The sequence below is a fragment of the Ostrea edulis genome, chromosome 2, assembly GCF_947568905.1.
Source record: "Ostrea edulis chromosome 2, xbOstEdul1.1, whole genome shotgun sequence".
Taxonomy (NCBI): domain Eukaryota; kingdom Metazoa; phylum Mollusca; class Bivalvia; order Ostreida; family Ostreidae; genus Ostrea; species Ostrea edulis.
Genome location: NC_079165.1, coordinates 46,844,572 through 46,866,081, shown reverse-complemented (window position 1 = coordinate 46,866,081; position 21,510 = coordinate 46,844,572). Strand labels below are relative to the sequence as shown.

General features: G+C 33.7%; 1 protein-coding gene across 9 annotated transcripts in view; it reads left to right on the top strand.

Annotated features, from left to right (window-relative positions):
• Positions 1 to 4,590: 4,590 nt before the first annotated feature.
• The window catches only part of LOC130051723 (hemicentin-1-like), a 57,796-nt gene continuing 40,876 nt past the window's right edge, over positions 4,591 to 21,510 (top strand). For 3 of the 9 annotated variants that reach the window (XM_056154271.1, XM_056154260.1, XM_056154252.1), the window contains exon 1: positions 20,653 to 21,199. The gene's annotated coding sequence lies outside the window, so the exon portion shown is untranslated. Of the gene's footprint in view, positions 4,752 to 16,075; positions 16,338 to 16,560; positions 16,594 to 20,567; positions 21,200 to 21,510 lie in introns of those variants that run through there. The other 6 variants (XM_056154267.1, XM_056154245.1, XM_056154247.1 and 3 more) reach the window with 5 other exon arrangements.

Here is a 21,510-nt window from a genome sequence, read left to right as displayed (position 1 = left end):
CCAACATTATACAATTATTGATGTTTTTGAGGTCAATACGATGATTTAGACATCTGAGGAGTACAATATTCACTGATCCCGAAGGGCGAGGTGAATATTGTACTTTGAAGGTGGCTAAATCATCGTATTGACCTCAAAAACAGCAATAATTGTTTTATTAAATGATTAAAAAACCCTTCAAGATTGTTCTTTGCTCTAAAATGTAAGTTTCAACGACCTATGTGGAAAAAATAATTCCTTATGTTCACCTGGAAGGTCTATTTTTGGTTCTATGTGGAAAAAATAATTCCTTATGTTCACCTGGAAGGTCACGTGCAGGTAAACATAACGTAGTATGATTTCTACATTGTTGGATCTCAGCCAATTAGAGAGCTAGGAATTATTCAATCATATAATAATATATACATATATGTATTGTTTATTCCTCCAATCAATCGACTACTTTCACGGTTTACAGTTGGCAGTGGCGGATTTAAGGGGGGCGCCGGCTTCCTAAAATTTTCAAATTTAAGGTCAGTCGTGGTATCTACTCTAGTTTAGAAAAATGTTCACAACGATAAAAAAAGCAATAATTTCTTCCTCTCCTGGAAAAATAAATGACAGAATATTTTGATTTCTTGAATTACATTATTGGGAGAACTTAATTTTTTTCCAAAAACCCTTAGAATTTGCGTCATTTTATTCATTTCACCTTATTAAAAATTATAGGAAATAGTACAAATGACTAAATATGGGACATATTTCAAGCCCTGTAATATCCAGGAGCTTCCGGGGGTTTTGCTCCCTGGGCCCCTACCAGGGCTTCGCCCTGGACCCACTGGGGGCCTCAAGGTGGCCCCGATCCCGTCTCATAGAGTGGCACCCTCTGTAACCGCAATTCCTGGATCCGCACCTGGTTGGGTCCCAGTATTTAAATGATAAAGTAGTGCCTTTTTTTTTACTTTAGTGCACCCACCGACTATACACAAGAGAGAAAGCATTTTAATTCAACTAGTAATAAGAAAATACTTATATAAAGAAATTATGCTGTTGCTGTGTTGGAAACTGCTGAGAACTATTTTTAACAAACCCATTGTCTATGTGAAAGAAAATGTGTACATATGGACACATCTTCCATGTAATATTTGACCATTTTTTTCTCGTGATCTTTGCTCTTATTACTTTTAATTTCTTCATTAGATCATTTTCCATACTTATGTCTACAGTTGCTATTTTGATTAAGGTATGACAATGACATTTACAAGTAACACACACTTTGTATTCATAGTAAATTATGCAAGAGCTTCATCATGTATGGCAGTTCTTTATCATATATTTTCAAAAATTGGAACTGCAAACTTCTGCATTAGAAATATCACAGGTCCTGGAACTGAACAACATGCAACTCTGCAACATCGAACAATTACACAAAGTAACCCGAGTAAAATGATTACCAAATTTGTGACATTTTGGGGGATAAAATTCTACATTGAATTTGATGAGTGAGTTTAGTATTTATAGTTGAGAAATATCAAAATGAGAAATATTCTTTAGCCCTATTGGACAACCAAGTAGGCAATTGTGATTTTACTTTTCTCAGGCAGTCGGACAATCATTAGTGTCAATCCCTGGGTGTGTGAAACTTGATGATTGGGAACTAGTCAAATGAAATCTGATGTGTTCAGGCAAGAAAGTGGTGTAGATTTAGAGTATTTTCAAAACTAATTCCAGTGGCCCTGCTAGAGTCTCATTGCCAATTTCAACTCCCACCCATTGTCAATTTCCAGTTATTTTGATGTACTTTCTAAATCTTTTCTCCTATATTTCTTTTGACATTACTTTCATCATAGACAATGACTTCATGTCTGTTGCAAACTTGTTCAATCCAGTAATAAAATGTCTTTCTTTGTTGTTTATCAGGTGATGGTGATAGCAATCATTTCAGAAAAAATTTGCAAAACCTGCTAACTAGAATTATGAATATTTTCTGCAATGCTTGCTACCTTCATCACACAATAAAACAACAAAGAAAGCATTTTATTGTTTAAGTAATCACTTCCCATAAAATTTGGGATTGCTCTAGAATATATATATTTCCTGTACAAAATTATCTCTCACTTTCATGTTGGAGGTTGGCAGCTATCACACCAGTAGAGTGGAATCTTTTTTCTTCATTCACAAATAGTGACTGGACTGATTCCTCTTGATAGTTATGTTTACTTTTAAGTTCAAATTTTCAATCCTCACTGATTATCGAATGTTAAATTGAACTGAAAGCTTTAGAATTGCCTGTGCATCTGTCTCAAGTATCAACATTTGCCATGAATTTTACCTTTGAATTTCAAATTTTCAAACACTTGTTTAGTGAAGTTGATAAATTAGTCTGTCTCTTGGAATAAAACAAAGTAATTTGTAAATTTTTCTTCAACAAAACCTGTTTTTGCTCCACATTGAGACCTGCCACATTGATTTATTGAGAATTGCTGTAAAGAAACATCTAATTCAATACTGGACACCTGAATGCAGATGTCCCATTGGGCTTGTTTAAGAAAAACTATTAACCATCAAGAGGCACCTGTCATGCAAAATGGAAATTAATGGAGTTGAAAGTGACCAAGTCAATGTTTTCTTCACATTTTTTTCTCACTTTAATGATTTAAGTTTGGCTATCACAAGGATTGACCACAGCATGAAATTCATCCAAGAATAGATATATTTTTTTTTATTTTCTTCATACTTTGTGAAGAACAGGTATTTTCTTTACATTATATATACATAAAGAAAAACCAAAAATCTAAGATGGACATTAACAAAACCACATGTATTATAGCGATACACAAGAGCTTGTTCTGCTTATGGTCAGTTTTTAAATCAAAGAAGGTTACTGACAAACAAGTTGATGGTACAGGGGTTTCAACAGTCTCATTTAAAATCAGCTTTTCGCAAATTCTATGGTTGTATAACAATCTATTTGCCAATACAACCTATCATTGTGTCAAATGCTGTCTGACGTGTTTCATGCCGATTGTTAGGCCGTTCTTGGCACACTGATTTTGACTACGGATAACTCCACAACTCTGTTTATCTGATCAAGATACAGGGCTCACGGTGGGTTTGACCGATCGACAGGGGATGCTTACTCCTCCTAGGCACCTGATCCCACCTATGGTATATCCTGAGGTCCGTGTTTGCCCAACTCTTTATTTTGTATTGCTTATAGGAGTTATGAGATTGATCACTTCGTTATCTTCGTCTTTCATTATATGAAGGAAAGTTGGTTTACAATTTTAGAATTGTTTCTACTGATACTGCAGTCATCCATTGTGCAGTACAACAGGTACCTGTTTATTATTGTGTAGCTGATACTTTATGAACAGAATAACAAAAGTTAGAGTTATTCCAGGCTTTATAAGAAGAGTTGTATCTGTGATGTTTCATTGATCTGGTGACCCTTATTCAAGTTAGAATCTTCTCCTTTATTGGATAATTCCAATAAAGGCTACATTTGATTTACTTGATGATCAAATGTCAAGATCTTACAAGTACATGTATCTATCCCTTTTTCCAAAGGTAAAAAAGTTTATTTATTCAGCATCTGCATGGCTGTGGAAAAGAGTTATTGTTAAATTATGTTAATTCATGTGTTTATGTAATACGGCAATACTTTCAGGTGAAAATATAGACAGCTAATTTAAGTGTCAGTCATTTTCATCTGTCCAGTAGCGAAGATGTCCTAGTGATTCTGCTGGCAACAATGACGATTAATTAGCAGAGATTTGTAATCACTGTGTAAAGAATCAATATGATGTTACACTAAATTATCCTTATGGTGGAACTGAGTCAGTAGGAGTATTGAAAGGGTTACCTGATAAGCGAGGGACAGCAGTCATAAATTAGTATAGTTATGATTAAGTTGGCAAAAAATTTTCACTCCCATTATTTAGACATAGGTGTGAAGTTACAGTATGGTCCTATTCTGTGGACAAGGGTGTCCAGCTGTGTGTTTCTTTGTAGGGAAGGACCAGAAAATGTCCAGTGGAATGTTAGGTATTTTTGTACAGTGACACATTATTCAGAAGAACATTTCAAATCTGTATACTTTCTTATATAATGAATCAAAATTACTGGAGAGATTTAGCAATTTGAGAAGGGGGGTGAAGGTGGTAATATTCCACTGATATTCAATCATGTTTCACACTATACCACGAATAATAACATAATTGTCTTTGTTAGTGTATTATCAGAGTATATATGAAAAGTGAAATGACTTGAGTCATAAGGAAAAAATCAGATTACTTCCTCCCATTGAAAAAAACAACCCAAAAAAAAGGTTTTCTTGTTTGAATGAAATTGGTGTATTTAAATCGAAATTTCTTCATACACATTTGAACTCCACTCATGAACATATCTTTTATAAGATGATAAATTGTATTTTCTTATCACACTATGGTATCAAATTAAAATTCCTGGACAAGATATTACAACTTTTTGACAGATGGGATAGAATTACTAAGACTAACTCTGAAATAATCTTCCCTGAGGTTCACTCTTGGTATGGTGTAACATAGCCATATCATATTGCCTTCTGATGTAAAAAATTGTTTGGAAGTATTTGATTATATTTTTTGATAGGTGAGGTTATGTTAGCTTTAACTAGTAACAGAAAGTCTATTATGTTGTTATATACTTCTATACATTACAGAAGGGTCTTTGTACAGAAATGCAGCAGAGTGTGAAATGCAGACCATAATCCTCTGGACCAATATGTGAAGGTTAGATTTTCAACTTGAAATATATCAAAGTGAAATATCTCTGTCTCTCTCTCTTTCTTTCTCTCTCTCCTGCATTAAAAGCAAAACCACATTTTACTACAAATATTTATTGGATTATTAAAACTTCAAATCAATGGATTACCTGAGATCTTGGAGTATTTTAAAGAGTTAAGTTGACTGATGATTCCATGATAGCTATTACTCTAAATTTACTAAATCTGCAGATAAATGGAGCATTACCAGTAGGCAAATAGTCCATTAAACATTTATTACATTTCATATCACTTTGAAACAATGTGCTTTAATGCTGCTTTTTTTTTTTTAAATTATAATCTTCAGCTGTATGCATATTTCATCCCTGTTAACAATTTTTCTAGCCATGTCTTTGTTGGTAAGCTAAGGGTTTTTCATTGCAAATGTGGTTTTAAAGTGCATGAAATGTCCACTCTGTAATTTTGGGACCCTGTGTTTTACAGGTGATTTAACAGGAATTTTGTGGTCCATTTTGTATACAAAAACTTGGGGTCTGTAGAAAAAGTTTTAAAAAGCAGAAAGTCTAGTTATTGGTCACAGAGCAGTAGAGCATGATTATGAAGTTTTACTATGAAGTATCTTTGTTCTCTAAATAACATACTTGCCTCCATCTGTGTAAAATTAAGGGTATCAGGTGAATAATAATTTGTTTGTATTTAGGGGTATCAGTATTTATGGGTTCCAGAAATCAGGGTAAGACGTTGCAGATATATTATTAATATTGTGACTTTGCTTTCTGTTTGTCCCAGGAATTATCAGATTAAACAATCTCCATTTGGGAAAGAAATGTGGCTGATTTTTCTTCCCAAGCAGCACTTTCTCAGTTTTTAATAGTCATTGTCCCACACCCTAAAAGTGATAGAGTTTCAGCATGTTTTTCTTACTCTAACATGTGCGTGTGGTAGGTACTGATATTCTAGTCTCTTGAATTTCAAGACCTTGTATTGTATGTGTTTGTTTTGGGGTGGGTTTTTTTTTAACAACATGATATGCATTTTTCATAAAGTATTGATTAAATGTTTTGAATGGTACTCAGATTTCTTAAGGTAGTTCCACCCTCCTGAGACGTCATAAGATTTCACAAAGTCAATGATTTAACAAGATTTATGCATGACAGGAACATAAATTTTGTTGGAGTCTTTTTCAATAGCTATTGTAAAAAATCTTGTTAACCATAAAATATTTCAAAAGTCTTAAGTTATATATGAATAATCAATTTATGTTTTAAAATATGAAATCCAAGGGCAATAACTCTGTTTTCTTTAAATTATTTATCAATACGCCAGTTTCGAAATACAAACTCTTCTGTATAGGAGGTGCATTTAGTGGAACTTTGAATGCCTAAGTGGGACAGAGTGGATATACAGTCAACGAGGAAGACGATGAAATGTATTAAAAGCGGCTTCACTTTAAATATGTAAATGTGGGAAATACTAAATACTATCGAAAGAAATGTTTTACCGAAGTGGAAACATACAAACAATGTCATATTTGCAAGAAATATCTTGGATATGGTACTTATGAATAGCGAAATAACGTGACAGGATAAGAATTCCATGTATTTAAATACTCCCTAAATACGTATCACTTACTTTGTTTGTGTATCAATCGAATTCGGGTTATCAAACAGCATATGAGAAACTTACTGAGTACATTCACTTACGCTGTGATGAATATCTGTCCCACCCCCGCGTGTAAACAAATTATTTCGCGCCTTACTATGTACGAGAGTTCTCCAAAGGGAAATAACTCGGACGTATCTCGAAACCGGCGTATTCCATTATGCGATAGATTTCCTTTAATTTTCACAAACACTTTGTGTATTTTTTAAAGGTCTAAACAGTTTTATGAAATAGTTATGAACACTATTATTGTTTCAACCAGTTTTTGTTAAATTTTGATAATGCTGTTCAAGGAAAATTGCTATTTTCTGACGTTGACACATGTATGTGTGCTAATTGATAAAAAAAAAAATTATTAATACCGCAACATACTTATTTTATCATTTTTATCTGTTACTAAGATATATTATTTGAAAAATATCAACAATCAAATATAAGATTGAACCTATAATGTAGAAGGTTGGAATTACCTTAAAATTTAGATAATTGTTTGTTTTGTATTTAGGACGATAAAACACCAATAGTTTTGATATACTTATAATAATGTTGAGTTCATCATTTGTATCAAAGCTTGAAGTGAATCAAAATAATGACAGCAAAGAAAACGCCATCACTATTGATTGCAGTACACCTATGCTTGGTATAACCATGCTTAAAGTCCATCTTGTTTCAAAGTAATGATAATTATTTTCATGTTTCTAGTTTTATGGGAGCAAGGGACATTGTTCTGTTCATCACAATAGATATAAACTCCTTTAATAGAAAAGAGAATATCTGTGACAATCTTGATAAGAACTGAACTTCATTTGATAACTTGAGTCTTGGCAACATGCATGAAGTTCAATGACAAATGTCTCTTTCAAATTAGAATGAAATATAGGGGTGTTCTTCAGCGCTCTGTAAGAGATAAATGAGACTTTAATGAAGTATCCTCTGCTGTTTAGATATCAGATGATTCTCCATGGATCACAGTCGCCTTCTATCAGACCATTGTCTAGCCATTATGTTACTTTTTGGCCTCTTCTTGCTTTTTTTGGATGATGTGTTGAAGGCATAACAATGTCCTTCCATAGAATTTCAAATTAATTTTGATAAAAATCTTTCATCTTTTTTAAAAGAAACTTTATATGATCTATGGTACAACTATAATATTTTTAGAAAACCACATGATACACTAGCTGTGTTTTGGACTGCTTAGGAAAACTTTGCTGATGAAAAAAAACATGTTGGGTGGAGAAAATATGACCTTTTTCTGTATACATGTGAAATACTTTATACTGATTTGAAATTTCCAGGGTAGAAAATTTTCTTTGAACTGAAGTAATGAGAAAGAAAAATGATGTTTATCTTGCTCAGAAATTTAAGTTCTGGAGGGAGTTTTAGTTTTGTATCAAGATTCAGTAATATATAATGTACAAATAATCATCAGAGCCTCTTTCACAATTCACTGCTTTTCAAAAGTTTATTCAAGTTTAAAAGATAAAAACAGTGTCCATTGCACTCTGATGCGAGTCTCGCTCTTATTCACTGGAATAAAGAGAGAATTTTTTAAAACGTTTTAAATGCAATATGAATTAGGCCTACTTCAAATCTTGTGTCAACTTTCCTCATTAAGAAGTATCACCAAAATCTCTCCCAATAGTTGATCAACGATTTAAAATCCAGTATATTGACAAATAAATGATACCAAGTATAATGAGCCAATGCAAATCTTCACGCCCCCTGGGGAAATTGACTTTCTTTTTATGGTTTCATACAGGATTCCAACTAATTACGGGTATTGCTTCATTCAGAGGTATTTGAAGATCTTTGATAACACGAAATTTGAATTTACATCATATTTGTAGGCTTTTTGAATTTCTTTTACAAAGAGCGGCCAGCCCAAAGTGGCATCAGAAATAAACAGCAGTTTATAACACTGAAATTGTCAGGAAGGTTAATATAAATATAAGTCATACAGGTACCAGTAGGTGAAACATTCAGTAGAAGATACTCCGAGACAGTGTTTCAGACACTTTTGTGTGGATTTCAAATCATAACACTGATTGGCTCCTACAAAAAAGCCTAGAATTGATGGCAAATGTCATACAGTAATGATCTTGAACTTAAAGATGTTGCAGACTAGTAAGTAACCTGGTGGCCTCAACCAACAAATTTGATGCCCCTTTAGGCCTTATGAGCCATATATTTTCTAAAGCCCAAGTTTGAAATCTGAAACAGCATGTATCAACAGCACAGTGTAGTACCCTGAAATTTGACCACACAAGATCAAAAAGATAATCTTTTTTGATCTGGTAGAATTTTATTTCTGTGAAATTGCTGTGCCATAAAAAAAATTAGCTGAAGATTTTAAAACCAATGACATAAATACTGGTAGATATTTTGTGCATCAGTTAAAAGATTCCCAATTTCCCTTCTACTGGCAGTTCAAAGGGACAGGACTTGAAATCATGTGTATTAATTATTTGCTGCATATAGTTTGGTCAAGAATAACTGAGGTGACTTGTGGCAGGCTAATTCATGTAGGTCAGTTTTTATTAATTTACACATTATTTATACATGAAACTTGCATTGGTAAAAATCATGCAGATCAATTAATACGGGATATCAGAGAAGTTACAAAAATTATGCTTCATTTGGGCAACTCTTGTACGCAAATTAGTGATGAGTAAAGAAGATTTATTTCCAATACATCTTTGAAGATTGTTTTTCTGAATGTTGCAAGCAAATATCTTACTCAGACCTAGTACCAAAACTGAGCTAGATAAAATTTCTGATGTTTGGTATTGGAAGGCAACACAAACTAATTCACAGTATCGCGTATTTCCTCTACTGTATATGGATATTTACTCATTTTGTTATGATTTTCTCAAGTCACTGTAACAATCCATCACTGCAATGATATCAAAAATTGTAAGATCTCCATGCATGTAGCAAAGGTAGGAGGGCACTCCCCCCCCCCCCCTTTTTTTCTTGACATGTGACATACTTTTCCTTCTAATTATAACATACAAAGAGTTCGATTTATTACATGGTCCCTTTTAATAGTAGCGGCAAATGGTAGTGAATATCCATGGTTAAACTGAGTAACAGTATTGAGTATACTGAAGGATAACTTACCCCACCACCCCCACCCCCACCACCTGGTGTATTTCTAATCAAATAGCCATTTTGACCAAAACTAAATGAGCTCAAGAAATATTTAATAGTATCAGTGATATGTGATACACTACAATGCTGTCACTTTATGAAGCTACATCTGTGTCCCAGGTCTGTGTCATACAACAAACACTCACATAACAGCATCTTTGTCTGTCTCGATCCTTCGTGTTTGTGGAACACCCTTATTGAAAGACATTTTACATTCATTTAAATAAATTGGTTTCATCGATTTGTTTGTAGAAGAATTTTCAAGTGCTGTTTTTTTGGTATAAATTAGTTCTGATGTCTTTTTGACATGTGTGTGTTATTTACTTTAGGGCCTGTCTGGAGAATTCCTGGAGATTCTTTCTTGCTTTCTCCTGTTCAGATATAAAAGCCCACTTGAGATAAAATTCTGTTGTTGACCTCACTACCACTACATTGATATCAACTTAGAAATCGCTAATTTGTTTGAATCATAGGAAGTCTATCTATAATGAAGTGTCTCTAAATATTGTTTATTTTTCAAAAATAAAAAGTTTCATCTATTTATATATTTTTTGTTGAGTTTTTACACTTTGAGTTCTTCAAATTGGAGAGGTATACTGAATACATAAATTTTTGTTTGATAATGAAGTATTCAATTCTAGTCTTGTGGTCCGCTCCAGTTACTCTCATACTTGTCCAGACTGGAACATCAATATGAAGAGAGCTAAATTCTCTTCTGGGGTTTTTATACGCCCGTCTTCAGACGGGACGTATTATGGTATGGCGTTCATGTCCGTCCGTCTGTTAGCTTTTTCGTGTCCGACCCGTAACTTAAATACTACAAGGCCTAGAATCATCAAACTTTGTCTGTAGATACATCTTGGGTAGAAGGTGTGTCGCTCATTAAAACCAGGTCACTGTGACTTTTCATTAAGAAGATATCCGTCTGTCCGTCCGTCTGTTAGCTTTTTCGTGTCCGACCCGTAACTTAAATACTACAAGGCCTAGAATCATCAAACTTTGTCTGTAGATACATCTTGGGTAGAATGTGTGTCGCACATTAAAACCAGGTCACTGTGACTTTTCATTAAGAAGATATGGCCATATATGGCAAAAACTTGTCCGGCTCATAACTTGAAAACTATTAGACCTAGAATCACCAAAATTGGTCAACTAATGCATCTTAGGTAGAAGGTGTGTCGCATCCTACTTTAAGGTCACTGTGACATTTAATTAAGGTGATATAAAAAAAAAAAATGTTTTAATGGGTACAATCTATACTGTTAACAATATGTGACGGGCGTATCATGTGCCGTGGCGGTGCACTTTATTTCCCCATGGTTCTTTCTGGCATACAGACTTGTTTGGCACATGTACCTATAAAAAATAAAACTTTGCTAGTAAGGATGAATATAGACAATCTAGCCTAGTGGTAGGGTGCAACCCGAAGTCAAAGTTAAAAATTTGTGGCACTTCACCTAAAGCTGATAAATCTCGATGTGAGTGAAAAATTCTCAAATTGAAAGAAAAACAACATATTTTCACCTATACCCAGTGTGATATCATAATGCAATTACAGTCACTGCATTAGGTCATATTTACACATTTGATATGTATTGAACAGATTGAAATGTAAATAAAAGTAATAACTGTCATATATATGTGGCAGTCAGAAAGGTTTGATCACCATTGGCCAGATTGCTCAGTTGGTAGAGCACCTGACTGGAGGTGCAGGAGCCCCAGGTTCGAATCCCAGTCTGGTGCAATGCATTTTCTCTTTTCCTGTTACATATACATTGGAGGAAGTAGCAATTTTTCTCTTGCTCCTCTATATTTTGATCATCTCATTTGTTAACTATAAAGAGTTATTCCTCAAATGAGTTGGATTTTTGTATCTTCTGCAGTCATCTTTGATGTTTGAGATTTAAAGCTGACATGAATTAATAAATATAGTATAATTCTATATGTCCGCCATATTTCTCTGCTAATCCGCCATATTAGTTGGAATTTCTATTGTTATATATATCAGGGTTCGCATGGTATATAAGGGGACGAGCTTTGCTACGCCTCACTTCACATCAGTGTCTTCGATTTACCTGTGCGGGTAGTTTCGACAGGTAACACGTACATCTCCGATACTAATTTATAGGACATCAAGAAGAAATGATATCACATTTTGAAACACCATGCAGTGCTCAAAATTCTAATAAACATATTGTACAGTAGTAAATCATTCTAAATATATATATTTGGATAAATATATATAGAATGCCTTTTCTTTACGTGAACGTGCGTACATTTGCAGTAAATATGTCAAAACTATACAAATATGCGGTCAAATATTTTATCTTTTATCTATTGATAAAATGGAATAAGCAAAGATTATACGATCTATACCAATTACAATTACTTCAAGTAAAAGGCAAAGACATAAATACCACTATACTTATGAAAATGGCATGTATGCTCGCCATGAAAATGCATCGAATGCGGACGACTATTTACCTGGGCCTACTCGTAATATCTGTAAAGGACCGCAGATGTACGTGTACACTTGTCGAAAATACTCTAAGTAGTAGTAAAACTCCATTTATTTGCATAATCCATGAAACAAAACGATAAACTCCATTTGCATTCCAACAGTAAACAACATTGTCCATTGTACAGACTGCGACACACTTAGCCCGGGCCGATCAGCTATCTTCAATCAGGGGAAGTATCAGAGTATAATATTTACCCTGTATTGTGCATGAATCCTTATACCATATGATTTACTGGTCAGAGTATTGCCGATTTATAAATCAGGAAATCATTTAGGAACATAAATTTGCATATACAACACTGTACGAGTGTATGGGATGAGAGAGAGAGAGAGAGAGAGAGAGAACAACAAGAGAGAGAGAGAGAGAGAGAACAACGAGAGAGAGAGAGAACCGATGATCTTGTAACAATCGTGCTCTTATTAAGACAAATGATATCGCTAATTCAATAAAAAGAGAACAGTACTATAGCTAGTAACTCAATATTGCTCTCATTAATTGATAATACAGATTTATTTGATTCATTTAAAGCACGCAATAATTAAAAATTAAACATTTTTAAATAATGTTATTTTCAATTACTTCATTTTATGCTAATATGGCGCTCAATAGATCTTATATATCTACGCCATTTTGCGTTATTACATTCTGCGTCGAACTCGACGCAAATTGTACTAACGCAAAATGTAATAATCGAGTTTATCATATTATGCGTCGTTATCAAACATCAAGGGGAGAGTACAAGAGTGTCTGTCACCCACCTTTAATAACAATATCCATTTTTTGTTAGTTTGTAATGCAAATAAAAGATACATTGAGTGACAACCCCTCCCCCACTTACCCCAGCTTGAAAGTTCTGATATAATAGTAAAAGACACACACCACCACCAATTAAGAAAATGAAGATATGAGGCACTCTTAGTAGAGGACTAACCACCCCATCCGACCCCCAACGATTGAAGAAAATGAAGTGTAGGGGGAAATTATTGAGGTAGCCAAAGTAAAAGACTCTTTAACCCTTCACCCCCACATTAGGACTTTGAACATCGGACAAAACATCTTGGTTTGTTTGGGTGTTTTGTTTTATTTTATTGCTGTTTTCGTTCATCTTTTTTAATAATTATTTTGAATGGCAAGAGATTTTGAAGAATCCAATTTTCCATTTTTTCCCCTGTTCTACCCCCCCCCCCCCCCCCCCCCCCCCCCCCATGAAAAATGACGATACATGTCTGGTTATTACATGTACATTTTGCTTTGAAACACATGCATGTATACTAATTGTATGGTGCATGTAGAATTGCACCCTTTACCAAGTTTTCCTTCATTTACACAGTGTAAGGAATGGTAAACCAAAATCACAAAACAAAATGCAATAAAGATCAAGATATTTTCAAGCGTAGGAACTTCATTCATGAATACATGTATTCAGAAAAATCGCATGCATGCATTGCAGGACTATAGCATTTGTGTGTTTTAACGTTTCTGTAACATGCCATAATGATTACTTTGAGGCTTGAGTGTAATTTATTCATAAATATTTTCATTTCGTAGATCTGGCGCAATGGCCATACCGCTGTACGTAGAAATTTCAAATTCAAATGTATTCGATAAGATGTTAGTATGCATAAATCAGTAAAATTCGTGTTGAGGTTTTATTTGATATGATACAATGTCAATATACTGTAATGCATTAGTAGGATATGCAAAAGGCAAGAGTATAAACATTTTCTTTTTTCATTATCAGTATCAATATCTATATGATCACGAAAAAAAAAAACCATTATGATAATTTATATCCGGATTTATTTATACCGATTTAGATATCAATAAAAACAAAGCTGCATAGTTTGGGAGAGGGATTTCTAATGAGTCTGATGAAATTAAAAGAAGGAATCCAACATTTGCATTCAAACTAGATGTACTTCAACATAAATTCATTTCTGCTCTGACTGAAAGCATGATTCTAAATTCGGGAACGAATCTTGCATACAAAATAATTAACAGGGGAACACATAAATTCGAGCTCCTTTGGAATTTAATGAAATGTAGATATGCACCTTTCTTTCAACACGAATTGATATGTTGTTCCAGGTACGAAAACAAGGGGTTGGGGTGGGCAGGAAGGCTGGTCTGCTTTTCCCACTTTTTTTGACAATTTACTTTTTTCCCATTATTCTAACATACAAAGTCCGTATTTTCTACACGCACAGTTCAAACTAATATTCTTTTTTTTAAATTTGTAATGAATTCAATTATAAGCATCAACTCCTGTAAGTTTCCAATATATTGTCAATCACAAATTTTTAGATAGCTGGAAATTTTTAATGCTTGTAAGCTTACATTTATGTAAGTGATCAATTTTCTTTCCTTCTGTGAAATGATATATTATAAATCGAAGTAGGACGGTCTCTCTCTCTCTCTGAATATGGACATACAGAGACCGTAAATAATTATGTGGTTCCAAAAGAGACAACAAAACAATATTTTCGTTTATAAATTTCCTTTCATATGTGTCTTTGTGTAATGAACTGTTTATTATGGATTGCAAATGTAATACACGCATTTGCACACATATGTATATTTTCGATCATTATTCCCTTATTTGTATATCCAAGTTTGTATATGATCATCGAGAAATTTTGAATTGTGCACGCAATATATCCAACCAAATATTAGATTCCCCATTTCTATAAACTGCAAAACCTCGACCAGACAAGCATTCAATGCAGGAAAAATTTTCGACTCTGACATCTCCCCTGATTGAAGACACCCTGTTTGGCACGGGTGAAGTGTGTCGCAGTCTGTATAATGGAATGACAACGTGTTGTAAAGTTCTAACGAGATACAAATGGAGTTTATCATTTTGTTTCGTGGATTTATCAGAATAAAGAGAATCTAATATTTTCGGTAAGTGCACATCTCCGATACCTGTTGAATAGACGCCCGTATTTGATACTTTTTTTGGCGATTATACCTTGTGCATTGCATATTATGCATATAGCATGCACCTTTATTTTGCAAGAAGTGATATAAATAATATATTTTATGCTCTTTGCCTATTCCATTCTATCAGTATGTAATTGGCAAATGATTTACCCGCATTTATTTTATTAGAAAATGCAAATACTTGCATGCATTTGCAAGTATGCAAGAAAAGTTTTTTGTTTTTTTGTATTTTTGTCTAACTTATCTAAACTTCCAGAATGTTGCATTAGTATACAATCAATATTTTGTAAATTTGAGCAAAGCATAATGTTTTAATCTGTTATTTTATTTGTTTCTCATTCCCTATATATTACAATCGGAGATGTGCACTGGTCAAGTCCACCTAGAAAAATCACTCAGGTGTGACAATCACATTTGGGGTATATACGGGTAGAGTAAATTAGGCTACCTGAGAGAAATATGGCGGATAAGATGAGAAAGGTGTACGTATTTATTAATTCATGTCAGCTTTAACTAAGATGACAGAGTTTGTACTTCAAATGAAGAAATGAGTCAGCTGTGAGGTTGAGGCATTGATAAGCTGATTGAATTTTCATAGTTGACCATTTTCATTGTACTGTAGTTTATTTATTTGTAACCTGTCTGTGATGGGTTATATCAATAAAACTGCCTTAGCATGCTTATGTTTATTTACTTTTCCTCAGTATCAATGGTCTTTTAAAGTTTTACTCATTTACTGGAAACAGTCTTCAAACAGACACCCATGTTTATTTTTTTAAATATCAATGGGCTTAAATGGCATATATTAATTTATCCACATGATAGCTATTAGCTATAGGAAAAAATATAATCAAAATTAGACATAGGGTCGTCATGCTAGCTTATAGCAGTCTTTGATATATAAAAAATTTACCTTGAAAGTCCATTTTGCCAGCCATAGCATTTGAATAAAGTGTTTGATTAGATAATTTGCTTGACTTTTTTTTTTTAAGAATTTAGATGTATATTCAGATGATACCATTCAGAGATATTAATAGAATGAGATTTTCACTGCTTTCATACTGCTTGATGTACCGTAACCATTTAAGTTGACATCAGCTTATGTGACGCTCAATATATTACATGTATTATGTATTCATCAGACTGTATTATAGATATGAAATGAAGTTATCTCTGACTTATGGCGGACGAAACGTCAGAACTTTTTAAGTCTTTACTATCAAAGTAATTTTATCCAACAAACAGTATTCGCACAAAATACTGATCTGCGAATGAAAAGCAATTTTGTTATAGTTGCTCAGCTTGTTCCTCAAATGGTAAGAATTCACTTTTGAAGTTTTATATTTTAATACAAAGAACATTAAACTTTTAATTGAAGTGACTCGATCAGGTTTGGGTTTTTTCTTACGTAAGTGCTAAATTCTACACAGCTATTAAACAGTTACATTCGAATTTCAAATACAGTTTTGTGGAATAAGTTTAACCACATCTTATAGCACATTTTAAATCTGTTGTGATACAAACAATTCATTTTTATAGACCATCGGAGAATTCAAAGTGGGACCAAACCAGGTAATCAATTTAGATACCATAGGTAGTATTGACCAGAGGAAGATATTGTTTACCTATGTCCCAAAAGGTATTGAATGATTAAGGTAGCCGAATGGGACACTTTGTATAGGGGAATCGGCCACCACTAAAGACTGCTTATTTTCTTTCAATATTTGCGCAAATCAACAACAAATACTGTTTAGGGGTAATCACTAGAAAGAATTTTTACCCAACTGAGCAAAGTGATTGAATGTGGACGTGTAAGGGATCAAAGTAGATCTTGCTTCAGAAGAAATTGGATGGGAAATTGATATTATATTGTAAGTTAGGTTCATTGAGGAATTTTTCTTGTTGAAGAGGTAGGATAATGATATAACGCCCTTGTGATTCAAAGTTTTTGACATATTTCACATTTTGCTTTCAGATTTAAAACTGTAAAAGTGCTTATTTATGCTGGGGGTTAAGTGCGCGTTTTCTACGTCCAACATTACGCGTGGGGATAAATGTGGTAAATGAATATGATATATATTATATCAAATATTTATAACGATACGCGTGGCAGAAATTTACGCGCTTATTATGTGAACGCATATATAATTAATGCAAATTTCTCCACATGTAAATAACCACTTTTACAGTGTATGTTTTTTATATAGATTGTGATTTACAAAGAATTCATTTTTTCATTTGGTGGAAAAAATCATGAAAAAGCATTGTTAGTTTTAAAATATCCATTAACAACATTATCTCTATTCATCCAGATGGACAATTAACTATTCACATTTTGGTCGCCTAAGGAGAAAGCATTATTATTAGTCACTTGGTTAATAATTCTCCTCATTTTTCCAAAAGATTAACCAGTAAGATCTTCGCGGCAAATGTTCTTTGTAATTAGTGATACTGTAGAATTGTTTAAAGTGTGTTTGTATGCACAAAAAGGGGTATCATCTGGAGAACAATACAGGCCTTAGGGTCCTTGTGACCCCTGTCAGCTAGCCATTGTCCATTCTGAAGGCTAGACAGTTCCCGATTCATGGGTTTATTATAATAATGGTGCAGATTGTTTCATGATACCAGGTACAAATTTCGGGTAATCAGATCTTCGTGATGCTGCTTTGAGTCCGTGTCGCTCTTGGGTATGGGACGGTCTCCCTCGTATGTTACCCAGTGCTGTGTCCCACTGTGACTAGGTGAGGCCAAATGTCATCTGTAATTTGTCATGTTTTACAAACTGTACCCTAAACTTGTCAAAGAAAAGTTTATGTGGCATTTCTAACATTTTTGTCATGGCTAATGTCTTGTCAACATTTTAAATATGTGATTGCAGTGTTTGAAAAATATACTCCTTACTGCTCCAAATTATTGTTCATGCAGGCTTATTCACATGTTTGATACTAATGAAGCAATTTGAAGTTGTGGATATTCAGTTTTGTCTATTGTGGTTTTTCAATAATAAAGTTTAGTACATATGTAATATAGTGTAATTTGATTTGAGACAGAGATATAGAAACATAACAGTGGAATTATGTACTAGTGCTTTTGGTGCTGATACAACGCTACGACTGGTGACTCTATCTGAATGAAAACCTAGAAGCTATATGACAGACCTCAGACTCTCAAACATGGTTGAAAATCTCTGTAATCTTACAATACTGTAATACCCAATGTTGCCAAGATTGGCCAGTGTAATATTTCACAAGAGGCTCAAGATAAGCCTCTTGAGGCCGGACATTGATACTCAATTCTGTGCCAGTGGCATCACCATAAGCTGGCGATGACCCATTCTGAACTGTAGGTGACTCTAGGTATCCTTAAGCCTATCTTAACACTGAATGGCGCAGTTTCCTCTGGCCATGGTATAATTGAAGAAAATGAGAAGAAAATCTGAAAAATTGCAGAATCCATGAAAGTGCAGCAACTAAAGTTTTGGCCTCTTGGAAGTTGATCTAATTATTTTTGCAGAGAATGGGCAGATAATTATGAGGGTATAACTGAACAAAGAATTAATGTCCCTATTGTCTGGGAGAGTAGAGAATTGCCCACTCGATGTTTAATTTCAATTTGAATATTAATGAACATGAATGGAAATTGATTGTTTTTCTTTGTGAATAAATTCCAAAGTTTTCATGCTTCATGTGAAATAGATGTTTTCTTATTATGAATGTGCCAAGCTAATGTCCTGCTAAGGCTCTCCCCAACCCAAGAGATGACCATAAGTTGAGTAACTACTGGACTTTTATTTCATCCTATAACAAGCACTGGACTTAAATAGTAAGTTTTATTTAAATTCTTAAATTGAAATTTGTGATTTAACCAAAAAGTTTTTAATCTAGCAAAATTTTACAAATAAAAAAAATCAGACAAAAAACCCCCAAAGAATCTAAATACTGAAATTCAGTACATCTAGTTGTAGATCAGTCTGACTAAAGCCAGCCCCGTTTATTTCACAGCATTATTAAAATAGTAAGGGATTGCTTGTAAACAATGTATAATTGTCCAAATGAAATTTGAGATTGGAGTAAAAAAATCAATCAATCTCTCTCTCTCTCTCTCTCTCTCTCTCTCTCTCTCTCTCTCTCATGATTAAACACCTTTTTTAAAAAATGATTACCCATTCAATTAACAAGTACCTGAACCTGTGTAGGAAGAGGATGTTTTAATGAGACATATACAGATTCCTCATAGATGTGAACTTCAGAATAGATAAGCTTTTCTTTTGAGAAGTGATTAAACAACAGTTGTTTTGTACAGGAAACAAAGAGGCCTCTTACTCTTAGGAGCCACTGCATGATTAAAGTATTTTATGTTTAACATATAATAGTCAAACTGCATGGAGACGATAGTTATACCTTTAAAAGAACAATATGTTTTTAAAATATATAATATTTGCATGGAACATACATATATATGGTAAGATCATACTAGTTCTGATGAGGGCCATAATTTCTTCAAGCCTTACCATCGCATAGTTTTTAATTTGTTGCATTTTTTTCAGCAATACAAATTTATTTTTTAAACCAAGTTTTGTCAGGGGGAAATTAACCATACAATTTGTCAGAAGATCCCTGGATAATTGATCGTTATTACAAATGTATATACTGTATAGTGTTACTTTTGATAACACTTTTTAAAAAAAGAATTTCAGTTAAGTTTTATTGATTGTCATCTAAGATATTTTAGTTATAATGAAGTTGGAATCACCATGTCACTGTTGGTTCAATTAAAAGGTCTTTTTGTTGTCTACACGTTGTTTGTGCTGGAGACAAATTGACAAATTAACACAGGGAGTAAAAATACTTTTTCGACCATGTTTCTATCCTATCTCTTGTATATAATGTGTACAAAACAGCACAATCATGATTGAGAAACAAATGGAGGGCTCGGTGAGGACAGGATCATGACCCCTAGGTGGATTACTGCGTCCACCTTCAACAAAATTCCTCCATCACCTCTCCTTGCCGGAATTAAACCCGAATTAAAGCAAGTGTTTTTATTGACACCATAAATGGCTTTTTAAGACGTAATGCTTGTCATCTTCCCCCAGTGGATAGTAAACCAGGAATTTAGTTTATACCTGTGTACTCAAACTGGGTAAATATTATTAAACTTGAAGGTAATATTTGCCCACTGTGGCTTGATTTGGGATTGTGATAAGAATTTTCAGATGTATGAAGATAAATGAATTTACTCGCGATACTAAAGCCATGGCATTGCATTTTATTTTATTATAATGATTTTTGAAGGACAAATGTTTATGATTTTAGATAAAGTTTCATGTATTTACTTATGAAGACAGAAAGAAAAAACAATGTCATTGATTCCATTCTGAGTGACTCTAACCAGCCTTAGTTAGAAACTGACACCACATTATCATCAGATGAGATCTTGGATATCCCAGAAGTTGCATGGGTTTTTTGGGTGCTTCTGATTTAAGAGTCTGTTTTTCTTACTTATCAAATATTTTGACAGTGTGAGATTGGCTTGATTTATAAAATCAACAACTGTGTGTCATTATTGAGGCGGTACCAGAGCTGATGTCTTTACCAGACTCATTCTGATAATTCTACTGAGTCAGTTTTATTTTGGATTCTTAGGCTTTTCCTTCATATAAATTAAGTATGTTATTTTTTTTTTGTACTACTTTTAATCAAAGCACAAAATTAGGATAAAGGTACATTTGTACATGTACTGCTATTTAAGTACATGTAAGACTGTTTAATAAGCTCACATCATGACTATCTGCAGTATACTGCTTGCAGCTTCTGCATGATGCACGACACCAAAAGTACTGTATCTCCAAAATAAGTGTATCATCCTAAATCTTTGACCTTCAGAAGTTGGGTATATTTGGTCTTCAGACAAGAACAGATCCTAAGAGATTCATGGCTGATGATTTCCAGCTTTTCATTTCATTGTACTGAGTGATTTACTCCTGTTTTTGTGAGGTGTTACTTCCTTTGGATGCAGATTAAAATCATTCTCCCTAGTTCTTGATGTTTTAATGAAGATTTATATAAAGTCAATCTGACATATTTAGTCCTGATGATGTTCATGGATGGGGTGGGGTGGGCTGAATCCTGGAATGAGTGAATGTCTTCGTATATGTCACCTGGAAATAGACTGTGAGGTAAGCTTGCATCATCTGGCATCATTTGAAATTCACAAACTGATATTCAGAAAGTGAAATTAATACTTTTTGGAGATGTTGTACCAGGGAAATGTTTCAAATTTTGTTGTATTTTGCATGTCAAGTATGATGGTGTGAATTTGGTTTAATAGAAATGATCATGATATTGTAGAGCAGTTACACTGGGTGTTTTATCAGTAGCTTACTTTTGAATTCATGCAATCTACAGGCTATTTTTTTATTAGAATAATGAATATGATATTTCCTGCTTGTTAAGAGCCATCAGTTATTTTCAAGTGTAAAGAAAATTG